The sequence below is a fragment of the Dendrobates tinctorius genome, unplaced genomic scaffold (assembly GCF_039654945.1).
Source record: "Dendrobates tinctorius isolate UK_male_01 unplaced genomic scaffold, ASM3965494v1 ptg000462l, whole genome shotgun sequence".
Classification (NCBI taxonomy): domain Eukaryota; kingdom Metazoa; phylum Chordata; class Amphibia; order Anura; family Dendrobatidae; genus Dendrobates; species Dendrobates tinctorius.
This window is the reverse complement of record NW_027362124.1, coordinates 160,001-185,000: the sequence shown is the minus strand read 5'-3', so window position 1 is coordinate 185,000 and position 25,000 is coordinate 160,001. Positions and strand designations below refer to the sequence as shown.

Genomic DNA, 25,000 nt, shown 5'->3' with positions numbered 1-25,000 from the left:
CCTGATCAAATGAACATCAAGTCTTTTTTACTTGGAAATGATTATGTTCAGTCTTCTCAGCATTTTTGGATTATTTTTAAGGATGTTTTTGGAGCTGACTGACTCCAAATCCACATTATGAAGAGGGAAAAGCTTTAAACTGTGAATGGTTCCCATTGATGATGACTTTAAATCAGATTTTGCATTTTACTGAGACCTTGTATTTTCTTTTCATTTTCTGAGATGTCTTCCAGTGGGTTGATCACTGAGCTTGATCATGGTGCTATTAGAAAACATGTGTGAAACTCATAAAAGCTTGACGTCTGAGTAGTCGTGGCCGAGTGGTCTGAAATCCATTGGGGTCTCCCCGCGCAGGTTCAAATTCTGCCGACTACGTCTATGTTTCAATAACTTTTTGACCTTTTATCTTTGTTGTTCAATTTGCATGTTTACTAGTCTATTCCCCATGACAGTGATCTGTGATGGAGCGAGTTTCTAGGACCAAACTGACTTTATCTTTGACTGTTCTTTAGATAATCTATTCTGGAGCAACATTACATGTGCGACTTGCCGCTAATCAAAAGAAGCACCGTGGGTGCCATCAGGTAAGAGGTTTTTCTCTTGATCTTGTCCAGCAGCCACAGACCGCTGTCCTGGCTAATGGACTGGGACATGCACTTTGATTTGCACAAACCTTAAATTATCTCTCAGATGAAGCCTTTTACCATGCAATGCTAATCTTTATCAACTACTGGATGAACAGTTTTCTAACAGTATAAGTTTTGCAATTTATTTTTTTCACACTTTTTCCAAGTAACAGATACAGCAATCTTTTTACTAGCCACTTTTCATCAACATTTCAAACTGTCCTAGCTGTGATATCGTGGAAATGTTGGTAAATTTGTGGAATGAAAGGTTATAAGATATCAATTTACCATTGTGTATGATTGCAGATTTGCACTGCAGCTTTGGAGCCTGTTTTCGCCATCGTTCACGATTTCATATGCTTTATTCTGCACAACAAGCCGCAGCCATGACTGTGTAATGGTTAGCACTCTGGACTTTGAATCCTGTGATCTGAGTTCAAATCTCAGTGGAACCTGGGCACACATTTCGATTTTTCCATCTGCACTCAGATCGACGATGCCCAATGTTTATGACGAAACAAGCAATTTAAAATCCACATAATAAAAGACAAAAAAAGAGTTCAAGGATTCATGGAATACCATGGTCAAAGCTGTCAATCAAGTAGGATTAGCAAAAATTAAAATTGTTTATGTCACTCATTGTCAATGTCATACCAAGCAATCTCATTATTCACATAACACTCTTTCCAAGTGGGTGAATCTGACAAGGATTTGAAGCCAAAATGGCTTCAGGAAGTGTTTTTGATTTTTCTCTAAGCCATCTTTTCTTGTGTTTTCCAGAATTTCCTAAAGTGCCTTATAAACATTTTTGGTGGTGTTTTTCTAAAAATTCTTTTCGGCGTCTTTTGAATGTGTTTTGTGGCTTTTTTTTGTAGCACACAAAAGTCAATCAGGACCCTTTATAGGGTCTTTCGAACCTTACCGTTGACTTGTATTATAGGTATGGAGCTGTTCAAAGTGAAAAACAGCTGAAGATTGATATGGTAATTTCAGTTAACCGCTGGACATTTTTGGAAACTTGAGATGGTTAATAGACGCTCCAAAGCCTGATCAAATGAACATCAAGTCTTTTTTACTTGGAAATGATTATGTTCAGTCTTCTCAGCATTTTTGGATTATTTTTAAAGATGTTTTTGGAGCTGACTGACTACAAATCCACATTATGAAGAGGGAAAAGCTTTAAACTGTGAATGGTTCCCATGGATGATGAATTTAAATCAGATTTTTGCATTTTACTGAGACCTTGTATTTTCTTTTCTTTTTCTGAGATGTCTTCCAGAGGGTTGATCACTGAGCTTGATCATGGAGCTATTAGAAAATGTGTGTGAAAATCATAACAACTTGACGTTTGAGTAGTCGTGGCCGAGTGGTTAAGGCGATGGACTAGAAAGCCTTTGAACCGCGCAGGTTCAAATCCTGCCGACTACGTCTATGTTTCAATAACTTTTTGACCTTTTACCTTTGTTGCTCAATTTGCATTTTTACTAGTCTATTCCCCATGACAGTGATATGTGATGGAGCGAGTTTCTAGGACCAAACTGACTTTATCTTTGACTGTTCTTTAGATAATCTATTCTGGAGCAACATTACATGTGCGACTTGCCGCTAATCAAAAGAAGCACCGTGGGTGCCATCAGGTAAGAGGTTTTTCTCTTGATCTTGTCCAGCAGCCACAGACCGCTGTCCTGGCTAATGGACTGGGACATGCACTTTGATTTGCACAAACCTTAAATTATCTCTCAGATGAAGCCTTTTACCATGCAATGCTAATCTTTATCAACTACTGGATGAACAGTTTTCTAACAGTATAAGTTTTGCAATTTATTTTTTTCACACTTTTTCCAAGTAACAGATACAGCAATCTTTTTACTAGCCACTTTTCATCAACATTTCAAACTGTCCTAGCTGTGATATCGTGGAAATGTTGGTAAATTTGTGGAATGAAAGGTTATAAGATATCAATTTACCATTGTGTATGATTGCAGATTTGCACTGCAGCTTTGGAGCCTGTTTTCGCCATCGTTCACAATTTCATATGCTTTATTCAGCACAACAAGCCGCAGCCATGACTGTGTAATGGTTGGTTCCATGGTGTAATGGTTAGCACTCTGGACTTTGAATCCTGTGATCTGAATTCAAATCTCAGTGGAACCTGGGCACACATTTCGATTTTTCCATCTGCACTCAGATCGACGATGCCCAATGTTTATGATGAAACAAGCAATTTAAAATCCACATAATAAAAGACAAAAAAAGAGTTCAAGGATTCATGGAATACCATGGTCAAAGCTGTCAATCAAGTAGGATTAGCAAAAATTAAAATTGTTTATGTCACTCATTGTCAATGTCATACCAAGCAATCTCATTATTCACATAACACTCTTTCCAAGTGGGTGAATCTGACAAGGATTTGAAGCCAAAATGGCTTCAGGAAGTGTTTTTGATTTTTCTCTAAGCCATCTTTTCTTGTGTTTTCCAGAATTTCCTAAAGTGCCTTATAAACATTTTTGGTGGTGTTTTTCTAAAAATTCTTTTCGGCGTCTTTTGAATGTGTTTTGTGGCTTTTTTTGTAGCACACAAAAGTCAATCAGGACCCTTTATAGGGTATTTCGAACCTTACCGTTGACTTGTATTATAGGTATGGAGCTGTTCAAAGTGAAAAACATCTGAAGATTGATATGGTAATTTCAGTTAACCGCTGGACATTTTTGGAAACTTGAGATGGTTAATAGACGCTCCAAAGCCTGATCAAATGAACATCAAGTCTTTTTTACTTGGAAATGATTATGTTCAGTCTTCTCAGCATTTTTGGATTATTTTTAAGGATGTTTTTGGAGCTGACTGACTCCAAATCCACATTATGAAGAGGGAAAAGCTTTAAACTGTGAATGGTTCCCATTGATGATGACTTTAAATCAGATTTTTGCATTTTACTGAGACCTTGTATTTTCTTTTCATTTTCTGAGATGTCTTCCAGAGGGTTGATCACTGAGCGTTATCATGGTGCTATTAGAAAACATGTGTGAAGCTCATAACAGCTTGACGTCCGAGTAGTCGTGGCCGAGTGGTTAAGGCGATGGACTTGAAAATCATTGGGGTCTCCCCGCGCTGGTGCAAATCCTGCCGACTACGTCTATGTTTAAAATAACTTTTTGACCTTTTATCTTTGTTGTTCAATTTGCATGTTTACTAGTCTATTCCCCATGACAGTGATCTGTGATGGAGCGAGTTTCTAGGACCAAACTGACTTTATATTTGACTGTTCTTTAGATAATCTATTCTGAAGCAACATTACATGTGCGACTTGCCGCTAATCAAAAGAAGCACCGTGGGTGCCATCAGGTAAGAGGTTTTTCTCTTGATCTTGTCCAGCAGCCACAGACCGTTGTCCTGGCTAATGGACTGGGACATGCACTTTGATTTGCACAATCCTTAAATTATCTCTCAGATGAAGCCTTTTACCATGCAATGCTAATCTTTATTGACTACTGGATGAACAGTTTTCTAACAGTATAAGTTTTGCAATGTATTTTTTTCACACTTTTTCCAAGTAACAGATACAGCAATCTTTTTACTAGCCACTTTTCATCAGCATTTCAAACTGTCCTAGCTGTGATATCGTGGAAATGTTGGTAAAATTGTGGAATGAAAGGTTATAAGATATCAATTTACCATTGTGTATGATTGCAGATTTGCACTGCAGCTTTGGAGCCTGTTTTCGCCATCGTTCACGATTTCATATGCTTTATTCAGCACAACAAGCCGCAGCCATGACTATGACATGGTTGGTTCCATGGTGTAATGGTTAGCACTCTGGACATTGAATCCAGTGATCTGAGTTCAAATCTCAGTGGAACCTGGGCACACATTTCGATTTTTCCATCTGCACTCAGATCGACGATGCCCAATGTTTATGATGAAACAAGCAATTTAAAATCCACATAATTAAAGACAAAAAAAGAATTCAAGGATTCATGGTCAAAGCTGTCAATATCACTCATTGTCTATGTCATACCAAGCAATCTCATACTCTGTGACTTGAGTCAATATTCACATAACACTATTTCCAAGTGGGTGAATCTGACAAGGATTTGTAGCCAAAATGGCTTCAGGAAGTGTTTTTGATTTTTCTCTAAGCCATCCTTTCTTGTGTTTTCCAGAATTTCCTAAAGTGCCTTATAAACATTTTTGGTGGTGTTTTTCTAAAAATTCTTTTCGGCGTCTTTTGAATGTGTTTTGTGGCTTTTTTTGTAGCACACAAAAGTCAATCAGGACCCTTTATAGGGTCTTTCGAACCTTACCGTTGACTTGTATTATAGGTATGGAGCTGTTCAAAGTGAAAAACATCTGAAGATTGATATGGTAATTTCAGTTAACCGCTGGACATTTTTGGAAACTTGAGATGGTTAATAGATGCTCCAAAGCCTGATCAAATGAACATCAAGTCTTTTTTACTTGGAAATGATTATGTTCAGTCTTCTCAGCATTTTCGGATTATTTTTAAGGATGTTTTTGGAGCTGACTGACTCCAAATCCACATTATGAAGAGGGAAAAGCTTTAAACTGTGAATGGTTCCCATTGATGATGACTTTAAATCAGATTTTTGCATTTTACTGAGACCTTGTATTTTCTTTTCATTTTCTGAGATGTCTTCCAGAGGGTTGATCACTGAGCGTGATCATGGTGCTATTAGAAAACATGTGTGAAGCTCATAACAGGATGACGTCCGAGTAGTCGTGGCCGAGTGGTTAAGGCGATGGACTTGAAATCCATTGGGGACTTGAAATCCATTGGGGACTTGAAATCCATTGGGGTCTCCCTGCGCAGGTTCAAATCCTGCCGACTACGTCTATGTTTCAATAACTTTTTGACCTTTTATCTTTGTTGTTCAATTTGCATGTTTACTAGTCTATTCCCCATGACAGTGATCTGTGATGGAGCGAGTTTCTAGGACCAAACTGACGTTATCTTTGACTGTTCTTTAGATAATCTATTCTGGAGCAACATTACATGTGCGACTTGCCGCTAATCAAAAGAAGCACCGTGGGTGCCATCAGGTAAGAGGTTTTTCTCTCGATCTTGTCCAGCAGCCACAGACCGCTGTCCTGGCTAATGGACTGGGACATGCACTTTGATTTGCACAAACCTTAAATTATCTCTCAGATGAAGCCTTTTACCATGCAATGCTAATCTTTATCGACTACTGGATGAACAGTTTTCTAACAGTATAAGTTTTGCAATTTATTTTTTTCACACTTTTTCCAAGTAACAGATACAGCAATCTTTTTACTAGCCACTTTTCATCAACATTTCAAACTGCGCTAGCTGTGATATCGTGGAAATGTTGGTAAATTTGTGGAATGAAAGGTTATAAGATATCAATTTACCATTGTGTATGATTGCAGATTTGCACTGCAGCTTTGGAGCCTGTTTTCGCCATCGTTCACGATTTCATATGCTTTATTCAGCAAAACAAGCCGCAGCCATTATTGCATCATGGTTGTTTCCATGGTGTAATGGTTAGCACTCTGGACTTTGAATCCAGTGATCTGAGTTGAAATCTCAGTGGAACTTGGGCACACATTTCAATTTTTCCATGTGCACTCAGATCGACGATGCCCAATGTTTATGATGAAACTAGCAATTTAAAATCCACATAATAAAAGACAAAAAAAGGTTTCAAGGATTCATGGAATACCATGATCAAAGCTGTCAATCAAGTAGGATTAGCAAAAATTAAAATTGTCTATATCACTCATTGTCTATGTCATACCAAGCAATCTCATACTCTGTGACTTGAGTCAATATTCACATAACACTCTTTCCAAGTGGCTGAATCTGACAAGGATTTGAAGCCAAAATGGCTTCAGGAAGTGTTTTTGATTTTTCTCTAAGCCATCTTTTCTTGTGTTTTCCAGAATTTCCTAAAGTGCCTTATAAACATTTTTGGTGGTGTTTTTCTAAATATTCTTTTCGGCGTCTTTTGAATGTGTTTTGTGGCTTTTTTTGTAGCACACAAAAGTCAATCAGGACCCTTTATAGGGTCTTTCGAACCTTACCGTTGACTTGTAGTATAGGTATGGAGCCGTTCAAAGTGAAAAACAGCTGAAGATTGATATGGTAATTTCAGTTAACCGCTGGACATTTTTGGAAACTTGAGATGGTTAATAGACGCACCAAAGCCTGATCAAATGAACATCAAGTCTTTTTTACTTGGAAATGATTATGTTCAGTCTTCTCAGCATTTTCGTATTATTTTTAAGGATGTTTTTGGAGCTGACTGACTCCAAATCCACATTATGAAGAGGGAAAAGCATTAAACTGTGAATGGTTCCCATTGATGATGACTTTAAATCAGATTTTTGCATTTTACTGAGACCTTGTGTTTTCTTTTCTTTTTCTGAGATGTCTTCCAGAGGGTTGATCACTATGCTTGATCATGGTGCTATTAGAAAACGTGTGTGAAACTCATAACAGCTTGACGTCTGAGTAGTCGTGGCCGAGTGGTTTAGGCGATGGGCTAGAAATCCATTGGGGTCTCCCCGCGCAGGTGCAAATCCTGCCGACTACATCTATGTTTAAAATAACTTTTTGACCTTTTATCTTTGTTGTTCAATTTGCATGTTTACTAGTCTATTCCCCATGACAGTGATCTGCGATGGAGCGAGTTTCCAGGACCAAACTGATTTTATCTTTGACTGTTCTTTAGATAATCTATTCTGGAGCAACATTACATGTGCGACTTGCCGCTAATCAAAAGAAGCACCGTGGGTGCCATCAGGTAAGAGGTTTTTCTCTTGATCTTGTCCAGCAGCCACAGACCGCTGTCCTGGCTAATGGACTGGGACATGCACTTTGATTTGTAGAAACCTTAAATTATCTCTCAGATGAAGCCTTTTACCATGCAATGCTAATCTTTATCGACTACTGGATGAACAGTTTTCTAACAGTATAAGTTTTGCAATTTATGTTTTTCACACTTTTTCCAAGTAACAGATACAGCAATCTTTTTACTAGCCACTTTTCATCAACATTTCAAACTGCGCTAACTGTGATATCGTGGAAATGTTGGTAAATTTGTGGAAAGAAAGGTTATAAGATATCAATTTATCATTGTGTATGATTGCAGATTTGCACTGCAGCTTTGGAGCCTGTTTTTGCCATCGTTCACGATTTCATATGCTTTATTCAGCACAACAAGCCGCAGCCATGACTGAGTCATGGTTGGTTCCATGGTGTAATCGTTAGCACTCTGGACTTTGAATCCAGTGATCTGAGTTCAAATCTCAGAGGAACTTGGGCACACATTTCAATTTTTCCATGTGCACTCAGATCGACGATGCCCAATGTTTATGATGAAACTAGCAATTTAAAATCCACATAATAAAAGACAAAAAAAGGGTTTAAGGATTCATGGAATACCATGATCAAAGCTGTCAATCAAGTAGGATTAGCAAAAATTAAAATTGTCTATATCACTCATTGTCTATGTCATACCAAGCAATCTCATACTCTGTGACTTGAGTCAATATTCACATAACACTCTTTCCAAGTGGCTGAATCTGACAAGGATTTGAAGCCAAAATGGCTTCAGGAAGTGTTTTTGATTTTTCTCTAAGCCATCTTTTCTTGTGTTTTCCAGAATTTCCTAAAGTGCCTTATAAACATTTTTGGTGGTGTTTTTCTAAATATTCTTTTCGGCGTCTTTTGAATGTGTTTTGTGGCTTTTTTTGTAGCACACAAAAGTCAATCAGGACCCTTTATAGGGTCTTTCGAACCTTACCGTTGACTTGTAGTATAGGTATGGAGCCGTTCAAATTGAAAAACAGCTGAAGATTGATATGGTAATTTCAGTTAACCGCTGGACATTTTTGGAAACTTGAGATGGTTAATAGACGCACCAAAGCCTGATCAAATGAACATCAAGTCTTTTTTACTTGGAAATGATTATGTTCAGTCTTCTCAGCATTTTCGTATTATTTTTAAGGATGTTTTTGGAGCTGACTGACTCCAAATCCACATTATGAAGAGGGAAAAGCATTAAACTGTGAATGGTTCCCATTGATGATGACTTTAAATCAGATTTTTGCATTTTACTGAGACCTTGTGTTTTCTTTTCTTTTTCTGAGATGTCTTCCAGAGGGTTGATCACTATGCTTGATCATGGTGCTATTAGAAAACGTGTGTGAAACTCATAACAGCTTGACGTCTGAGTAGTCGTGGCCGAGTGGTTAAGGCCATGGGCTAGAAATCCATTGGGGTCTCCCCGCGCAGGTGCAAATCCTGCCGACTACGTCTATGTTTAAAATAACTTTTTGACCTTTTATCTTTGTTGTTCAATTTGCATGTTTACTAGTCTATTCCCCATGACAGTGATCTGTGATGGAGCGAGTATCCAGGACCAAACTGATTTTATCTTTGACTGTTCTTTAGATAATCTATTCTGGAGCAACATTACATGTGCGACTTGCCGCTAATCAAAAGAAGCACCGTGGGTGCCATCAGGTAAGAGGTTTTTCTCTTGATCTTGTCCAGCAGCCACAGACCGCTGTCCTGGCTAATGGACTGGGACATGCACTTTGATTTGTACAAACCTTAAATTATCTCTCAGATGAAGCCTTTTACCATGCAATGCTAATCTTTATCGACTACTGGATGAACAGTTTTCTAACAGTATAATTTTTGCAATTTGTGTTTTTCACACTTTTTCCAAGTAACAGATACAGCAATCTTTTTACTAGCCACTTTTCATCAACATTTCAAACTGCGCTAGCTGTGATATCGTGGAAATGTTGGTAAATTTGTGGAATGAAAGGTTATAAGATATCAATTTACCATTGTGTATGATTGCAGATTTGCACTGCAGCTTTGGAGCCTGTTTTCGCCATCGTTCACGATTTCATATGCTTTATTCAGCACAACAAGCCGCAGCCATGACTGAGTCATGGTTGGTTCCATGGTGTAATCGTTAGCACTCTGGACTTTGAATCCAGTGATCTGAGTTCAAATCTCAGTGGAACCTGGGCACACATTTCAATTTTTCCATGTGCACTCAGATCGACGATGCCCAATGTTTATGATGAAACAAGCAATTTAAAATCCACATAATAAAAGACAAAAAAAGGGTTCAAGGATTCATGGAATACCATGATCAAAGCTGTCAATCAAGTAGGATTAGCAAAAATTAAAATTGTCTATATCACTCATTGTCTATGTCATACCAAGCAATCTCATATTCTGTGACTTGAGTCAATATTCACATAACACTCTTTCCAAGTGGGTGAATCTGACAAGGATTTGAAGCCAAAATGGCTTCAGGAAGTGTTTTTGATTTTTCTCTAAGCCATCTTTTCTTGTGTTTTCCAGAATTTCCTAAAGTGCCTTATAAACATTTTTGGTGGTGTTTTTCTAAAAATTCTTTTCGGCGTCTTTTGAATGTGTTTTGTGGCTTTTTTTGTAGCACACAAAAGTCAATCAGGACCCTTTATAGGGTCTTTCGAACCTTACCGTTGACTTGTATTATAGGTATGGAGCTGTTCAAAGTGAAAAACAGCTGAAGATTGATATGGTAATTTCAGTTAACCGCTGGACATTTTTGGAAACTTGAGATGGTTAATAGACGCTCCAAAGCCTGATCAAATGAACATCAAGTCTTTTTTACTTGGAAATGATTATGTTCAGTCTTCTCAGCATTTTCGGATTATTTTTAAGGATGTTTTTGGAGCTGACTGACTCCAAATCCACATTATGAAGAGGGAAAAGCTTTAAACTGTGAATGGTTCCCATTGATGATGACTTTAAATCAGATTTTTGCATTTTACTGAGACCTTGTATTTTCTTTTCATTTTCTGAGATGTCTTCCAGAGGGTTGATCACTGAGCTTGATCATGGTGCTATTAGAAAACGTGTGTGAAACTCATAACAGCTTGACGTCTGAGTAGTCGTGGCCGAGTGGTTAAGGCGATGGGCTAGAAATCCTTTGGGGTCTCCCCGCGCAGGTGCAAATCCTGCCGACTACGTCAATGTTTAAAATAACTTTTTGACCTTTTATCTTTGTTGTTCAATTTGCATGTTTACTAGTCTATTCCCCATGACAGTGATCTGTGATGGAGCGAGTTTCTAGGACCAAACTGACTTTATATTTGACTGTTCTTTAGATAATCTATTCTGGAGCAACATTACATGTGCGACTTGCCGCTAATCAAAAGAAGCATCGTGGGTGCCATCAGGTAAGAGGTTTTTCTCTTGATCTTGTCCAGCAGCCACAGACCGCTGTCCTGGCTAATGGACTGGGACATGCACTTTGATTTGCACAAACCTTAAATTATCTCTCAGATGAAGCCTTTTACCATGCAATGCTAATCTTTATCGACTACTGGATGAACAGTTTTCTAACAGTATAAGTTTTGCAATTTATTTTTTTCACACTTTTTCCAAGTAACAGATACAGCAATCTTTTTACTAGCCACTTTTCATCAACATTTCAAGCTGTCCTAGCTGTGATATCGTGGAAATGTTGGTAAATTTGTGGAATGAAAGGTTATAAGATATCAATTTACCATTGTGTATGATTGCAGATTTGCACTGCAGCTTTGGAGCCTGTTTTCGCCATCGTTCACGATTTCATATGCTTTATTCAGCAAAACAAGCCGCAGCCATGATTGCATCATGGATGGTTCCATGGTGTAATGGTTAGCATTCTGGACTTTGAATCCAGTGATCTGAGTTCAAATCTCAGTAGAACCTGAGCACACATTTCAATTTTTCCATCTGCACTCAGATCAACGATGCCCAATGTTTATGATGAAACAAGCAATTTAAAATCCACATAATAAAAGACAAAAAAGAGTTCAAGGATTCATGGAATACCATGGTCAAAGCTGTCAATCAAGTAGGATTAGCAAAAATTAAAATTGTCTATGTCATACCAAGTAATCTCATATTCAATATTGACTTGAGTCAATATTCACATAACACTCTTTCCAAGTGGGTGAATCTGACAAGGATTTGAAGCCAAAATGGCTTCAGGAAGTGTTTTTGATTTTTCTCTAAGCCATCTTTTCTTGTGTTTTCCAGAATTTCCTAAAGTGCCTTATAAACATTTTTGGTGGTGTTTTTCTAAAAATTCTTTTTGGCGTCTTTTGAATGTGTTTTGTGGCTTTTTTTGTAGCACACAAAAGTCAATCAGGACCCTTTATAGGGTCTTTCGAACCTTACCGTTGACTTGTATTATAGGTATGGAGCTGTTCAAAGTGAAAAACAGCTGAAGATTGATATGGTAATTTCAGTTAACCGCTGGACATTTTTGGAAACTTGAGATGGTTAATAGACGCTCCAAAGCCTGATCAAATGAACATCAAGTTTTTTTTAATTGGAAATGATTATGTTCAGTCTTCTCAGCATTTTCGGATTATTTTTAAGGATGTTTTTGGAGCTGACTGACTCCAAATCCACATTATGAAGAGGGAAAAGCTTTAAACTGTGAATGGTTCCCATTGATGATGACTTTAAATCAGATTTTTGCATTTTACTGAGACCTTGTATTTTCTTTTCATTTTCTGAGATGTCTTCCAGAGGGTTGATCACTGAGCGTGATCATGGTGCAATAACTTGGTGCAATAGTTTTCTAATAAGAAAACATGTGTGAAGCTCATAACAGCTTGACATCTGAGTAGTCGTGGCCGAGTGGTTAAGGCGATGGACTTGATATCCATTGGGGTCTCCCCGCGCAGGTTCAAATCCTGCCGACTACGTCTATGTTTCAATAACTTTTTGACCTTTTATCTTTGTTGTTCAATTTGCATGTTTACTAGTCTATTCCCCATGAGAGTGATCTGTGATGGAGCGAGTTTCTAGGACCAAACTGACGTTATCTTTGACTGTTCTTTAGATAATCTATTCTGGAGCAACATTACATGTGTGACTTGCCGCTAATCAAAAGAAGCACCGTGGGTGCCATCAGGTAAGAGGTTTTTCTCTCGATCTTGTCCAGCAGCCACAGACCGCTGTCCTGGCTAATGGACTGGGACATGCACTTTGATTTGCACAAACCTTAAATTATCTCTCAGATGAAGCCTTTTACCATGCAATGCTAATCTTTATCAACTACTGGATGAACAGTTTTCTAACAGTATAAGTTTTGCAATTTATTTTTTTCACAATTTTTCCAAGTAACAGATACAGCAATCTTTTTACTAGCCACTTTTCATCAACATTTCAAACTGCGCTAGCTGTGATATCGTGGAAATGTTGGTAAATTTGTGGAATGAAAGGTTATAAGATATCAATTTACCATTGTGTATGATTGCAGATTTGCACTGCAGCTTTGGAGCCTGTTTTCGCCATCGTTCACGATTTCATATGCTTTATTCAGCAAAACAAGCCGCAGCCATGATTGCGTCATGGTTGGTTCCATGGTGTAATGGTTAGCACTCTGGACTTTGAATCCAGTTATCTGAGTTCAAATTTCAGTAGAACCTGAGCACACATTTTGATTTTTCCATCTGCACTCAGATCAACGATTCCCAATGTTTATGATGAAACAAGCAATTTAAAATCCACATAATAAAAGACAAAAAAGAGTTCAAGGATTCATGGAATACCATGGTCAAAGCTGTCAATCAAGTAGGATTAGCAAAAATTAAATTTGTCTATGTCATACCAAGTAATCTCATACTCTGTGACTTGAGTCAATATTCACATAACACTCTTTCCAAGTGGGTGAATCTGACAAGGATTTGAAGCCAAAATGGCTTCAGGAAGTGTTTTTGATTTTTCTCTAAGCCATCTTTTCTTGTGTTTTCCAGAATTTCCTAAAGTGCCTTATAAACATTTTTGGTGGTGTTTTTCTAAAAATTCTTTTCGGCGTCTTTTGAATGTGTTTTGTGGCTTTTTTTGTAGCACACAAAAGTCAATCAGGACCCTTTATAGGGTCTTTCGAACCTTACCGTTGACTTGTATTATAGGTATGGAGCTGTTCAAAGTGAAAAACAGCTGAAGATTGATATGGTAATTTCAGTTAACCGCTGGACATTTTTGGAAACTTGAGATGGTTAATAGATGCTCCAAAGCCTGATCAAATGAACATCAAGTCTTTTTTACTTGGAAATGATTATGTTCAGTCTTCTCAGCATTTTCGGATTATTTTTAAGGATGTTTTTGGAGCTGACTGACTCCAAATCCACATTATGAAGAGGGAAAAGCTTTAAACTGTGAATGGTTCCCATTGATGATGACTTTAAATCAGATTTTTGCATTTTACTGAGACCTTGTATTTTCTTTTCATTTTCTGAGATGTCTTCCAGAGGGTTGATCACTGAGCGTGATCATGGTGCTATTAGAAAACATGTGTGAAGCTCATAACAGGGTGACGTCCGAGTAGTCGTGGCCGAGTGGTTAAGGCGATGGACTTGAAATCCATTGGGGTCTCCCCGCGCAGGTTCAAATCCTGCCGACTACGTCTATGTTTCACTAACTTTTTGACCTTTTATCTTTGTTGTTCAATTTGCATGTTTACTAGTCTATTCCCCATGACAGTGATCTGTGATGGAGCGAGTTTCTAGGACCAAACTGACGTTATCTTTGACTGTTCTTTAGATAATGTATTCTGGAGCAACATTACATGTGCGACTTGCCGCTAATCAAAAGAAGCACCGTGGGTGCCATCAGGTAAGATTTTTTTCTCTCAATCTTGTCCAGCAGCCACAGACCGCTGTCCTGGCTAATGGACTGGGACATGCACTTTGATTTGCACAAACCTTAAATTATCTCTCAGATGAAGCCTTTTACCATGCAATGCTAATCTTTATCGACTACTGGATGAACAGTTTTCTAACAGTATAAGTTTTGCAATTTATTTTTTTCACACTTTTTCCAAGTAACAGATGCAGCAATCTTTTTACTAGCCACTTTTCATCAACATTTCAAACTGCGCTAGCTGTGATATCGTGGAAATGTTGGTAAATTTGTGGAATGAAAGGTTATAAGATATCAATTTACCATTGTGTATGATTGCAGATTTGCACTGCAGCTTTGGAGCCTGTTTTCGCCATCGTTCACGATTTCATATGCTTTATTCAGCACAACAAGCCGCAGCCATGACTATATAATGTTTGGCTCCATGGTGTAATGGTTAGCACTCTGGACTTTGAATCCTGTGATCTGAGTTCAAATCTCAGTGGAACCTGGGCACACATTTCGATTTTTCCATCTGCACTCAGATCGACGATGCCCAATGTTTATGATGAAACAAGCAATTTAAAATACACATAATAAAAGACAAAAAAAGAGTTCAAGGATTCATGGAATACCATGGTCAAAGCTGTCAATCAAGTATAATTAGCAAAAATTAAAATTGTCTATCACTCATTGTCTATGTCATACGAAGTATTCTCATACTCTGTGACTTGAGTCAATATTCACATAACACTCTTTCCAAGTGGGTGAATCTGACAAGGATTTGAAGCCAAAATGGCTTCAGGAAGTGTTTTTGATTTTTCTCTAAGCCATCTTTTCTTGTGTTTTCCAGAATTTCCTAAAGTGCCTAATAAACATTTTTGGTGTGTTTTTCTAAAAATTCTTTTCGGCGTCTTTTGAATGTGTTTTGTGGCTTTTTTTGTAGCACACAAAAGTCAATCAGGACCCTTTATAGGGTCTTTCGAACCTTACCCTTGACTTGTATTATAGGTATGGAGCTGTTCAAAGTGAAAAACATCTGAAGATTGATATGGTAATTTCAGTTAACCGCTGGACATTTTTGGAAACTTGAGATGGTTAATAGACGCTCCAAAGCATGATCAAATGAACATCAAGTCTTTTTTACTTGGAAATGATTATGTTCAGTCTTCTCAGCATTTTCGGATTATTTTTAAGGATGTTTTTGGAGCTGACTGACTCCAAATCCACATTATGAAGAGGGAAAAGCTTTAAACTGTGAATGGTTCCCATTGATGATGATGACTTTAAATCAGATTTTTGCATTTTACTGAGACCTTGTATTTTCTTTTCATTTTCTGAGATGTCTTCCAGAGGGTTGATCACTGAGCTTGATCATGGTGCTATTAGAAAACGTGTGTGAAACTCATAACAGCTTGACGTCTGAGTAGTCGTGGCCGAGTGGTTAAGGCGATGGGCTAGTAATCCTTTGGGGTCTCCCCGCGCAGGTGCAAATCCTGCCGACTACGTCTATGTTTAAAATAACTTTTTGACCTTTTATCTTTGTTGTTCAATTTGCATGTTTACTAGTCTATTCCCCATGACAGTGATCTGTGATGGAGCGAGTTTCTAGGACCAAACTGACTTTATATTTGACTGTTCTTTAGATAATCTATTCTGGAGCAACATTACATGTGCGACTTGCCGCTAATCAAAAGAAGCATCGTGGGTGCCATCAGGTAAGAGGTTTTTCTCTTGATCTTGTCCAGCAGCCACAGACCGCTGTCCTGGCTAATGGACTGGGACATGCACTTTGATTTGCACAAACCTTAAATTATCTCTCAGATGAAGCCTTTTACCATGCAATGCTAATCTTTATCGACTACTGGATGAACAGTTTTCTAACAGTATAAGTTTTGCAATTTATTTTTTTCACACTTTTTCCAAGTAACAGAAACAGCAATCTTTTTACTAGCCACTTTTCATCAACATTTCAAACTGTCCTAGCTGTGATATCGTGGAAATGTTGGTAAATTTGTGGAATGAAAGGTTATAAGATATCAATTTACCATTGTGTATGATTGCAGATTTGCACTGCAGCTTTGGAGCCTGTTTTCGCCATCGTTCACGATTTCATATGCTTTATTCAGCACAACAAGCCGCAGCCATGACTATGTCATGGTTGGTTCCATGGTGTAATGGTTAGCACTCTGGACTTTGAATCCAGAGTGCATTTCGATTTTTCCATCTGCACTCAGATCGACAATGCCCTATGTTTATGATGAAACAAGCAATTTAAAATCCACATAATAAAAGACAAAAAAAGGATTCATGGTCAAAGCTGTCAATATCACTCATTGTCTATGTCATACCAAGCAATCTCATACTCTGTGACTTGAGTCAATATTCACATAACACTCTTTCCAAGTGGGTGAATCTGACAAGGATTTGAAGCCAAAATGGCTTCAGGAAGTGTTTTTGATTTTTCTCTAAGCCATCTTTTCTTGTGTTTTCCAGAATTTCCTAAAGTGCCTAATAAACATTTTTGGTGTGTTTTTCTAAAAATTCTTTTCGGCGTCTTTTGAATGTGTTTTGTGGCTTTTTTTGTAGCACACAAAAGTCAATCAGGACCCTTTATAGGGTCTTTCGAACCTTACCGTTGACTTGTATTATAGGTATGGAGCTGTTCAAAGTGAAAAACAGGTGAAGATTGATATGGTAATTTCAGTTAACCGCTGGACATTTTTGGAAACTTGAGATGGTTAATAGACGCTCCAAAGCCTGATCAAATGAACATCATGTCTTTTTTACTTGGAAATGATTATGTTCAGTCTTCTCAGCATTTTTGGATTATTTTTCAGGATGTTTTTGGAGCTGACTGACTCCAAATCCACATTATGAAGAGGGAAAAGCTTTAAACTGTGAATGGCTCCCATTGATGATGACTTTAAATCAGATTTTTGCATTTTACTGAGACCTTGTATTTTCTTTTCATTTTCTGAGATGTCTTCCAGAGGGTTGATCACTGAGCTTGATCATGGTGCTATTAGAAAACAAGTGTGAAACTCATAACAGCTTGACGTCCGAGTAGTCGTGGCCGAGTGGATAAGGCGATGGACTAGAAATCCATTGGTGTCTCACCGCGCATGTTCAAATCCTGACGACTACGTCTATGATTCAAAAACTTTTTGACCTTTTATCTTTGTTGTTCTATTTGCATGTTTACTAGTCTATTCCCCATGACAGTGATCTGTGATGGAGCGAGTTTCTAGGACCAAACTGACTTTATCTTTGACTGTTCTTTAGATAATCTTTTCTGGAGCAACATTACATGTGCGACTTGCCGCTAATCAAAAGAAGCACCGTGGGTGCCATCAGGTAAGAGGTTTTTCTCTTGATCTTGTCCAGCAGCCACAGACCGCTGTCCTGGCTAATGGACTGGGACATGCACTTTGATTTGCACAAACCTTAAATTATCTCTCAGATGAAGCCTTTTACCATGCAATGCTAATCTTTATCAACTACTGGATGAACAGTTTTCTAACAGTATAAGTTTTGCAATTTATTTTTTTCATACTTTTTCCAAGTAACAGATACAGCAATCTTTTTACTAGCCACTTTTCATCAACATTTCAAACTGTCCTAGCTGTGATGTCATGGAAATGTTGGTAAATTTGTGGAATGAAAGGTTATAAGATATCAATTTACCATTGTGTATGATTGCAGATTTGCACTGCAGCTTTGGAGCCTGTTTTCGCCATCGTTCACGATTTCATATGCTTTATTCAGCACAACAAGCCGCAGCCATGACTGTGTAATGGTTGGTTCCATGGTGTAATGGTTAGCACTCTGGACTTTGAATCCTGTTATCTGAATTCAAATCTCAGTGGAACCTGGGCACACATTTCAATTTTTCCATCTGCACTCAGATCGACGATGCCCAATGTTTATGATGAAACAAGCAATTTAAAATACACATAATAAAAGACAAAAAAGGGTTCAAGGATTCATGGAATACCATGGTCAAAGCTGTCAATCAAGTAGGATTAGCAAAAATTAAAATTGTCTATGTCATACCAAGCAATCTCATACTCTGTGACTTGAGTCAATATTCACATAACACTCTTTCCAAGTGGGTGAATCTGACAAGGAATTGAAGCCAAAATGGCTTCAGGAAGTGTTTTTGATTTTTCTCTAAGCCATCTTTTCTTGTGTTTTCCAGAATTTCCTAAAGTGCCTTATAAACATTTTTGGTGGTGTTTTTCTAAAAATTCTTTTCGGCGTCTTTTGAATGTGTTTTGTGGCTTTTTTTGTAGCACACAAAAGTCAATCAGGACCCTTTATAGGGTCTTTCGAACCTTACCGTTGACTTGTATTATAGGTATGGAGCTGTTCAAAGTGAAAAACAGCTGAAGATTGATATGGTAATTTCAGTTAACCGCTGGACATTTTTGGAAACTTGAGATGATTAATAGACGCTCCAAAACCTGATCAAATGAACATCAAGTCTTTTTTACTTGGAAATGATTATGTTCAGTCTTCTCAGCATTTTTGGATTATTTTTAAAGATGTTTTTGGAGCTGACTGACTACAAATCCACATTATGAAGAGGGAAAAGCTTTAAACTGTGAATGGTTCCCATTGATGATGACTTTAAATCAGATTTTTGCATTTTACTGAGACCTTGTATTTTCTTTTCATTTTCTGAGATGTCTTCCAGAGGGTTGATCACTGAGCTTGATCATGGTGCTATTAGAAAACATGTGTGAAACTCATAACAGCTTGACGTCCGAGTAGTCGTGGCCGAGTGTTTCAAAAACTTTTTGACCTTTTATCTTTGTTGTTCAATTTGCATGTTTACTAGTCTATTCCCCATGACAGTGATCTGTGATGGAGCGAGTTTCTAGGACCAAACTGACTTTATCTTTGACTGTTCTTTAGATAATCTATTCTGGAGCAACATTACATGTGCGACTTGCCGCTAATCAAAAGAAGCACCTTGGGTGCCATCAGGTAAGAGGTTTTTCTCTTGATCTTGTCCAGCAGCCACAGACCGCTGTCCTGGCTAATGGACTGGGACATGCACTTTGATTTGCACAAACCTTAAATTATCTCTCAGATGAAGCCTTTTACCATGCAATGCTAATATTTATCAAATACTGGATGAACAGTTTTCTAACAGCATAAGTTTTGCAATTTATTTTTTTCACACTTTTTCCAAGTAACAGATACAGCAATCTTTTTACTAGCCACTTTTCATCAGCATTTCAAACTGTCCTAGCTGTGATATCGTGGAAATGTTGGTAAATTTGTGGAATGAAAGGTTATAAGATATCAATTTACCATTGTGTATGATTGCAGATTTGCACTGCAGCTTTGGAGCCTGTTTTCGCCATCGTTCACGATTTCATATGCTTTATTCAGCACAACAAGCCGCAGCCATGACTGTGTAATGGTTGGTTCCATGGTGTAATGGTTAGCTCTCTGGACTTTGAATCCTGTTATCTGAATTCAAATCTCAGTAGAAACTGGGCACACATTTCGATTTTTCCATCTGCACTCAGATCGACGATGCCCAATGTTTATGATGAAACAAGCAATTTAAAATCCACATAATAAAAGACAAAAAAAGAGTTCAAGGATTCATGGAATACCATCGTCAAAGCAGTAGGATTAGGATCAAGTAGGATTAGCAAAAATTAAAATTGTCTATGTCATACCAAACAATCTCATACTCTGTGAATAGAGTCAATATTCACATAACACTCTTTCCAAGTGGGTTAGTCTGACAAGGATTTGAAGCCAAAATGGCTGCAGGAAGTGTTTTCGATTTTTCTCTAAGCCATCTTTTCTTGTGTTTTCCAGAATTTCCTAAAGTGCCTTATAAACATTTTTGGTGGTGTTTTTTTTAAATTCTTTTCGGCATCTTTTGAATGTGTTTTGTGGCTTTTTTTGTAGCACACAAAAGTCAATCAGGACCCTTTATAGGGTCTTTCGAACCTTACCCTTGACTTGTATTATAGGTATGGAGCTGTTCAAAGTGAAAAACAGCTGAAGATTGAGATGGTAATTTCAGTTAACTGCTGGACATTTTTTGGAAACTTCAGATGGTTAATAGACGCTCCATAGCCTGATCAAATGAACATCAAGTCTTTTTTACTTGGAAATGATTATGTTCAGTCTTCTCAGCATTTTCGGATTATTTTTAAGGATGTTTTTGGAGCTGACTGACTCCAAATCCACATTATGAAGAGGGAAAAGCTTTAAACTGTGAATGGTTCCCATTGATGATGACTTTAAATCAGATTTTTGTATTTTACTGAGACCTTGTATTTTCTTTTCATTTTCTGAGATGTCTTCCAGAGGGTTGATCACTGAGCGTGATCATGGTGCAATAACTTGGTGCAATAGTTTTCTAATAAGAAAACATGTGTGAAGCTCATAACAGCTTGACATCCGAGTAGTCGTGGCCGAGTGGTTAAGGCGATGGGCTAGAAATCCATTGGGGTCTCCCCGCGCAGGTGCAAATCCTGCCGACTACGTCTATGTTTAAAATAACTTTTTGACCTTTTATCTTTGTTGTTCAATTTGCATGTTTACTAGTCTATTCCCCATGACAGTGATCTGTGATGGAGCGAGTTTCTAGGACCAAACTGACTTTATCTTTGACTGTTCTTTAGATAATCTATTCTGGAGCAACATTACATGTGCGACTTGCTGCTAATCAAAAGAAGCACCGTGGGTGCCATCAGGTAAGAAGTTTTTCTCTCGATCTTGTCCAGCAGCCACAGACCGCTGTCCTGGCTAATGGACTGGGACATGCACTTTGATTTGCGCAAACCTTAAATTATCTCTCAGATGAAGCCTTTTACCATGCAATGCTAATCTTTATCGACTACTGGATGAACAGTTTTCTAACAGTATAAGTTTTGCAATTTATTTTTTTCACACTTTTTCCAAGTAACAGATACAGCAATCTTTTTACTAGCCACTTTTCATCAACATTTCAAACTGCGCTAGCTGTGATATCGTGGAAATGTTGGTAAATTTGTGGAATGAAAGTTTATAAGATATCAATTTACCATTGTGTATGATTGCAGATTTGCACTGCAGCTTTGGAGCCTGTTTTCGCCATCGTTCACGATTTCATATGCTTTATTCAGCAAAACAAGCCGCAGCCATGACTGTGTCATTGTTGGTTCCCTGGTGTAATGGTTAGCACTCTAGACTTTGAATCCAGTGATCTGAGTTCAAATCTCAGTAGAACCTGGGCACACATTTTGATTTTTCCATCTGCACTCAGATCGACGATGCCCAATGTTTAAGATGAAACAAGCAATTTAAAATCCACATAATAAAAGACAAAAAAAGAGTTCAAGGATTCATGGTCAAAGCTGTCAATCAAGTAGGATTAGCAAAAATTAAAATTGTCTATGTCACTCATTGTCTATGTCATACCAAGCAATCTCATACTCTGTGACTTGAGTCAATATTCACATAACACTCTTTCCAAGTGGGTGAATCTGACAAGGATTTGAAGCCAAAATGGCTTCAGGAAGTGTTTTTGATTTTTCTCTAAGCCATCTTTTCTTGTGTTTTCCAGAATTTCCTAAAGTGCCTTATAAACATTTTTGGTGGTGTTTTTCTAAAAATTCTTTTCGGCGTCTTTTGTGGCTTTTTTTGTAGCACTCAAAAGTCAATCAGGACCCTTTATAGGGTCTTTCGAACCTTACCGTTGACTTGTAGTTTAGGTATGGAGCTGTTCAAAGTGAAAAACAGCTGAAGATTGATATGGTAATTTCAGTTAACCGCTGGACATTTTTGGAAACTTGACATGGTTAATAGATGCTCCAAAGCCTGATCAAATGAACATCAAGTCTTTTTTACTTGGAAATTATTATGTTCAGTCTTCTCAGCATTTTCGGATTATTTTTAAGGATGTTTTTGGAGCTGACTGACTCCAAAACCACATTATGAAAGGGAAAAGCTTTAAACTGTGAATGGTTCCCATTGATGATGACTTTAAATCAGATTTTTGCATTTTACTGAGACCTTGTATTTTCTTTTCATTTTCTGAGATGTCTTCCAGAGGGTTGATCACTGAGCTTGGCCATGGTGCTATTAGAAAACGTGTGTGAAACTCTTAACAGCTTGATGTCCGAGTAGTCGTGGCCGAGTGGTTAAGGCGATGGGCAAGAAATCCATTGGGGTCTCCCCGCGCAGGTGCAAATCCTGCCGACTACGTCAATGTTTCCAAAACTTTTTGACCTTTTATCTTTGTTGTTCAATTTGCATGTTTACTAGTCTATTCCCCATGACAGTGATCTGTGATGGAGCGAGTTTCTAGGACCAAACTGACTTTATCTTTGACTGTTCTTTAGATAATCTATTCTGGAGCAACATTACATGTGCGACTTGCCGCTAATCAAAAGAAGCACCGTGGGTGCCATCAGGTAAGAGGTTTTTCTCTTGATCTTGTCCAGCAGCCACAGACCGCTGTCCTGGCTAATGGACTGGGACATGCACTTTGATTTGCACAAACCTTAAATTATCTCTCGAAGCCTTTTACCATGCAATGCTAATCTTTATCAACTACTGGATGAACAGTTTTCTAACAGTATAAGTTTTGCAATTTATTTTTTTCACACTTTTTCCAAGTAACAGATACAGCAATCTTTTTACTAGCCACTTTTCATCAACATTTCAAACTGTCCTAGCTGTGATATCGTGGAAATGTTGGTAAATTTGTGGAATGAAAGGCTATAAGATATCAATTTACCATTGTGTATGATTGCAGATTTGCACTGCAGCTTTGGAGCCTGTTTTCGCCATCGTTCACGATTTCATATGCTTTATTCTGCACAACAAGCCGCAGCCATGACTGTGTAATGGTTAGCACTCTGGACTTTGAATCCTGTGATCTGAGTTCAAATCTCAGTGGAACCTGGGCACACATTTCGATTTTTCCATCTGCACTCAGATCGACGATGCCCAATGTTTATGATGAAACAAGCAATTTAAAATCCACATAATAAAAGACAAAAAAAGAGTTCAAGGATTCATGGAATACCATGGTCAAAGCTGTCAATCAAGTAGGATTAGCAAAAATTAAAATTGTTTATGTCACTCATTGTCAATGTCATACCAAGCAATCTCATTATTCACATAACACTCTTTCCAAGTGGGTGAATCTGACAAGGATTTGAAGCCAAAATGGCTTCAGGAAGTGTTTTTGATTTTTCTCTAAGCCATCTTTTCTTGTGTTTTCCAGAATTTCCTAAAGTGCCTTATAAACATTTTTGGTGGTGTTTTTCTAAAAATTCTTTTCGGCGTCTTTTTAATGTGTTTTGTGGCTTTTTTTGTAGCACACAAAAGTCAATCAGGACCCTTTATAGGGTCTTTCGAACCTTACCGTTGACTTGTAGTATAGGTATGGAGCTGTTCAAAGTGAAAAACATCTGAAGATTGATATGGTAATTTCAGTTAACCGCTGGACATTTTTGGAAACTTGACATGGTTAATATACGCTCCAAAGCCTGATCAAATGAACACCAAGTCTTTTTTACTTGGAAATGATTATTTTCAGTCTTCTCAGCATTTTCGGATTATTTTTAAGGATGTTTTTGGAGCTGACTGACTCCAAATCCACATTATGAAGAGGGAAAAGCTTTAAACTGTGAATGGTTCCCATTGATGATGACTTTAAATCAGATTTTTGCATTTTACTGAGACCTTGTATTTTCTTTTCATTTTCTGAGATGTCTTCCAGAGGGTTGATCACTGAGCTTGATCATGGTGCTATTAGAAAACGTGTGTGAAACTCATAACAGCTTGACGTCTGAGTAGTCGTGGCGGAGTGGTTAAGGCGATGGACTAGATATCCATTGGGGTCTCCCCGCGCAGGTTCAAATCCTGCCGATTATGTCTATGTTTCTATATTTTTTTGACCTTTTATCTTTGTTGTTCAATTTGCATGTTTACTAGTCTATTCCCCATGACAGTGATCTGTGATGGAGCGAGTTTCCTCGACCAAACTGACTTTATCTTTGACTGTTCTTTAGATAATCTATTCTGTAGCAACATTACATGTGCTACTTGCCGCTAATCAAAAGAAGCACCGTGGGTGCCATCAGGTAAGAGGATTTTCTCTTGATCTTGTCCAGCAGCCACAGACCGCTGTCCTGGCTAATGGACTGGGACATGCACTTTGATTTGCACAAACCTTAAATTATCTCTCAGATGAAGCCTTTTACCATGCAATGCTAATCTTTATCGACTACTGGATGAACAGTTTTCTAACAGTATAAGTTTTGCAATTTATTTTTTTCACACTTTTTCCAAGTAACAGATACAGCAATCTTTTCACTAGCCACTTTTCATCAACATTTCAAACTGCGCTAGCTGTGATATCGTGGAAATGTTGGTAAATTTGTGGAATGAAAGGTTATAAGATATCAATTTACCATTGTGTATGAATGCAGATTTGCACTGCAGCTTTGGAGCCTGTTTTCGCCATCGTTCACGATTTCATATGCTTTATTCAGCACAACAAGCCGCAGCCATGTCTGAGGCATGGTTGGTTCCATGATGTTATGGTTAGCACTCTTGACTTTGAATCCAGTGATCTGAGTTCAAATCTCAGTAGAACCTGGGCACACATTTCGATTTTTCCATCTGCACTCAGATCGACGATGCCCAATGTTTAAGATGAAACAAGCAA

The 25,000-nt window shown here is 37.9% G+C and overlaps 9 non-coding genes across 9 annotated transcripts; all 9 read left to right on the top strand.

The window, feature by feature from the left end:
* Nucleotides 1–3,676: 3,676 nt before the first annotated feature.
* On the top strand, nt 3,677–3,758 carry TRNAS-UGA (transfer RNA serine (anticodon UGA)). Its single transcript has one exon. It is a non-coding gene; the product is annotated as a tRNA-Ser (tRNA).
* Nucleotides 3,759–4,413: 655 nt separating this feature from the next.
* TRNAQ-UUG (transfer RNA glutamine (anticodon UUG)) lies at nt 4,414–4,485 on the top strand. The gene has a single exon. It is a non-coding gene; the product is annotated as a tRNA-Gln (tRNA).
* An 872-nt stretch (nt 4,486–5,357) lies between these two features.
* TRNAS-UGA (transfer RNA serine (anticodon UGA)) lies at nt 5,358–5,475 on the top strand. Its single transcript has 2 exons — nt 5,358–5,394; nt 5,431–5,475. It is a non-coding gene; the product is annotated as a tRNA-Ser (tRNA).
* Nucleotides 5,476–9,577: 4,102 nt separating this feature from the next.
* TRNAQ-UUG (transfer RNA glutamine (anticodon UUG)) lies at nt 9,578–9,649 on the top strand. Its single transcript has one exon. It is a non-coding gene; the product is annotated as a tRNA-Gln (tRNA).
* Nucleotides 9,650–11,301: 1,652 nt separating this feature from the next.
* Nucleotides 11,302–11,373, top strand: TRNAQ-UUG (transfer RNA glutamine (anticodon UUG)). Its single transcript has one exon. It is a non-coding gene; the product is annotated as a tRNA-Gln (tRNA).
* Nucleotides 11,374–12,298: 925 nt separating this feature from the next.
* On the top strand, nt 12,299–12,380 carry TRNAS-UGA (transfer RNA serine (anticodon UGA)). Its single transcript has one exon. It is a non-coding gene; the product is annotated as a tRNA-Ser (tRNA).
* Nucleotides 12,381–14,004: 1,624 nt separating this feature from the next.
* TRNAS-UGA (transfer RNA serine (anticodon UGA)) lies at nt 14,005–14,086 on the top strand. Its single transcript has one exon. It is a non-coding gene; the product is annotated as a tRNA-Ser (tRNA).
* A 654-nt stretch (nt 14,087–14,740) lies between these two features.
* Nucleotides 14,741–14,812, top strand: TRNAQ-UUG (transfer RNA glutamine (anticodon UUG)). The gene has a single exon. It is a non-coding gene; the product is annotated as a tRNA-Gln (tRNA).
* Nucleotides 14,813–20,740: 5,928 nt separating this feature from the next.
* On the top strand, nt 20,741–20,822 carry TRNAS-AGA (transfer RNA serine (anticodon AGA)). The gene has a single exon. It is a non-coding gene; the product is annotated as a tRNA-Ser (tRNA).
* Nucleotides 20,823–25,000: the final 4,178 nt, after the last annotated feature.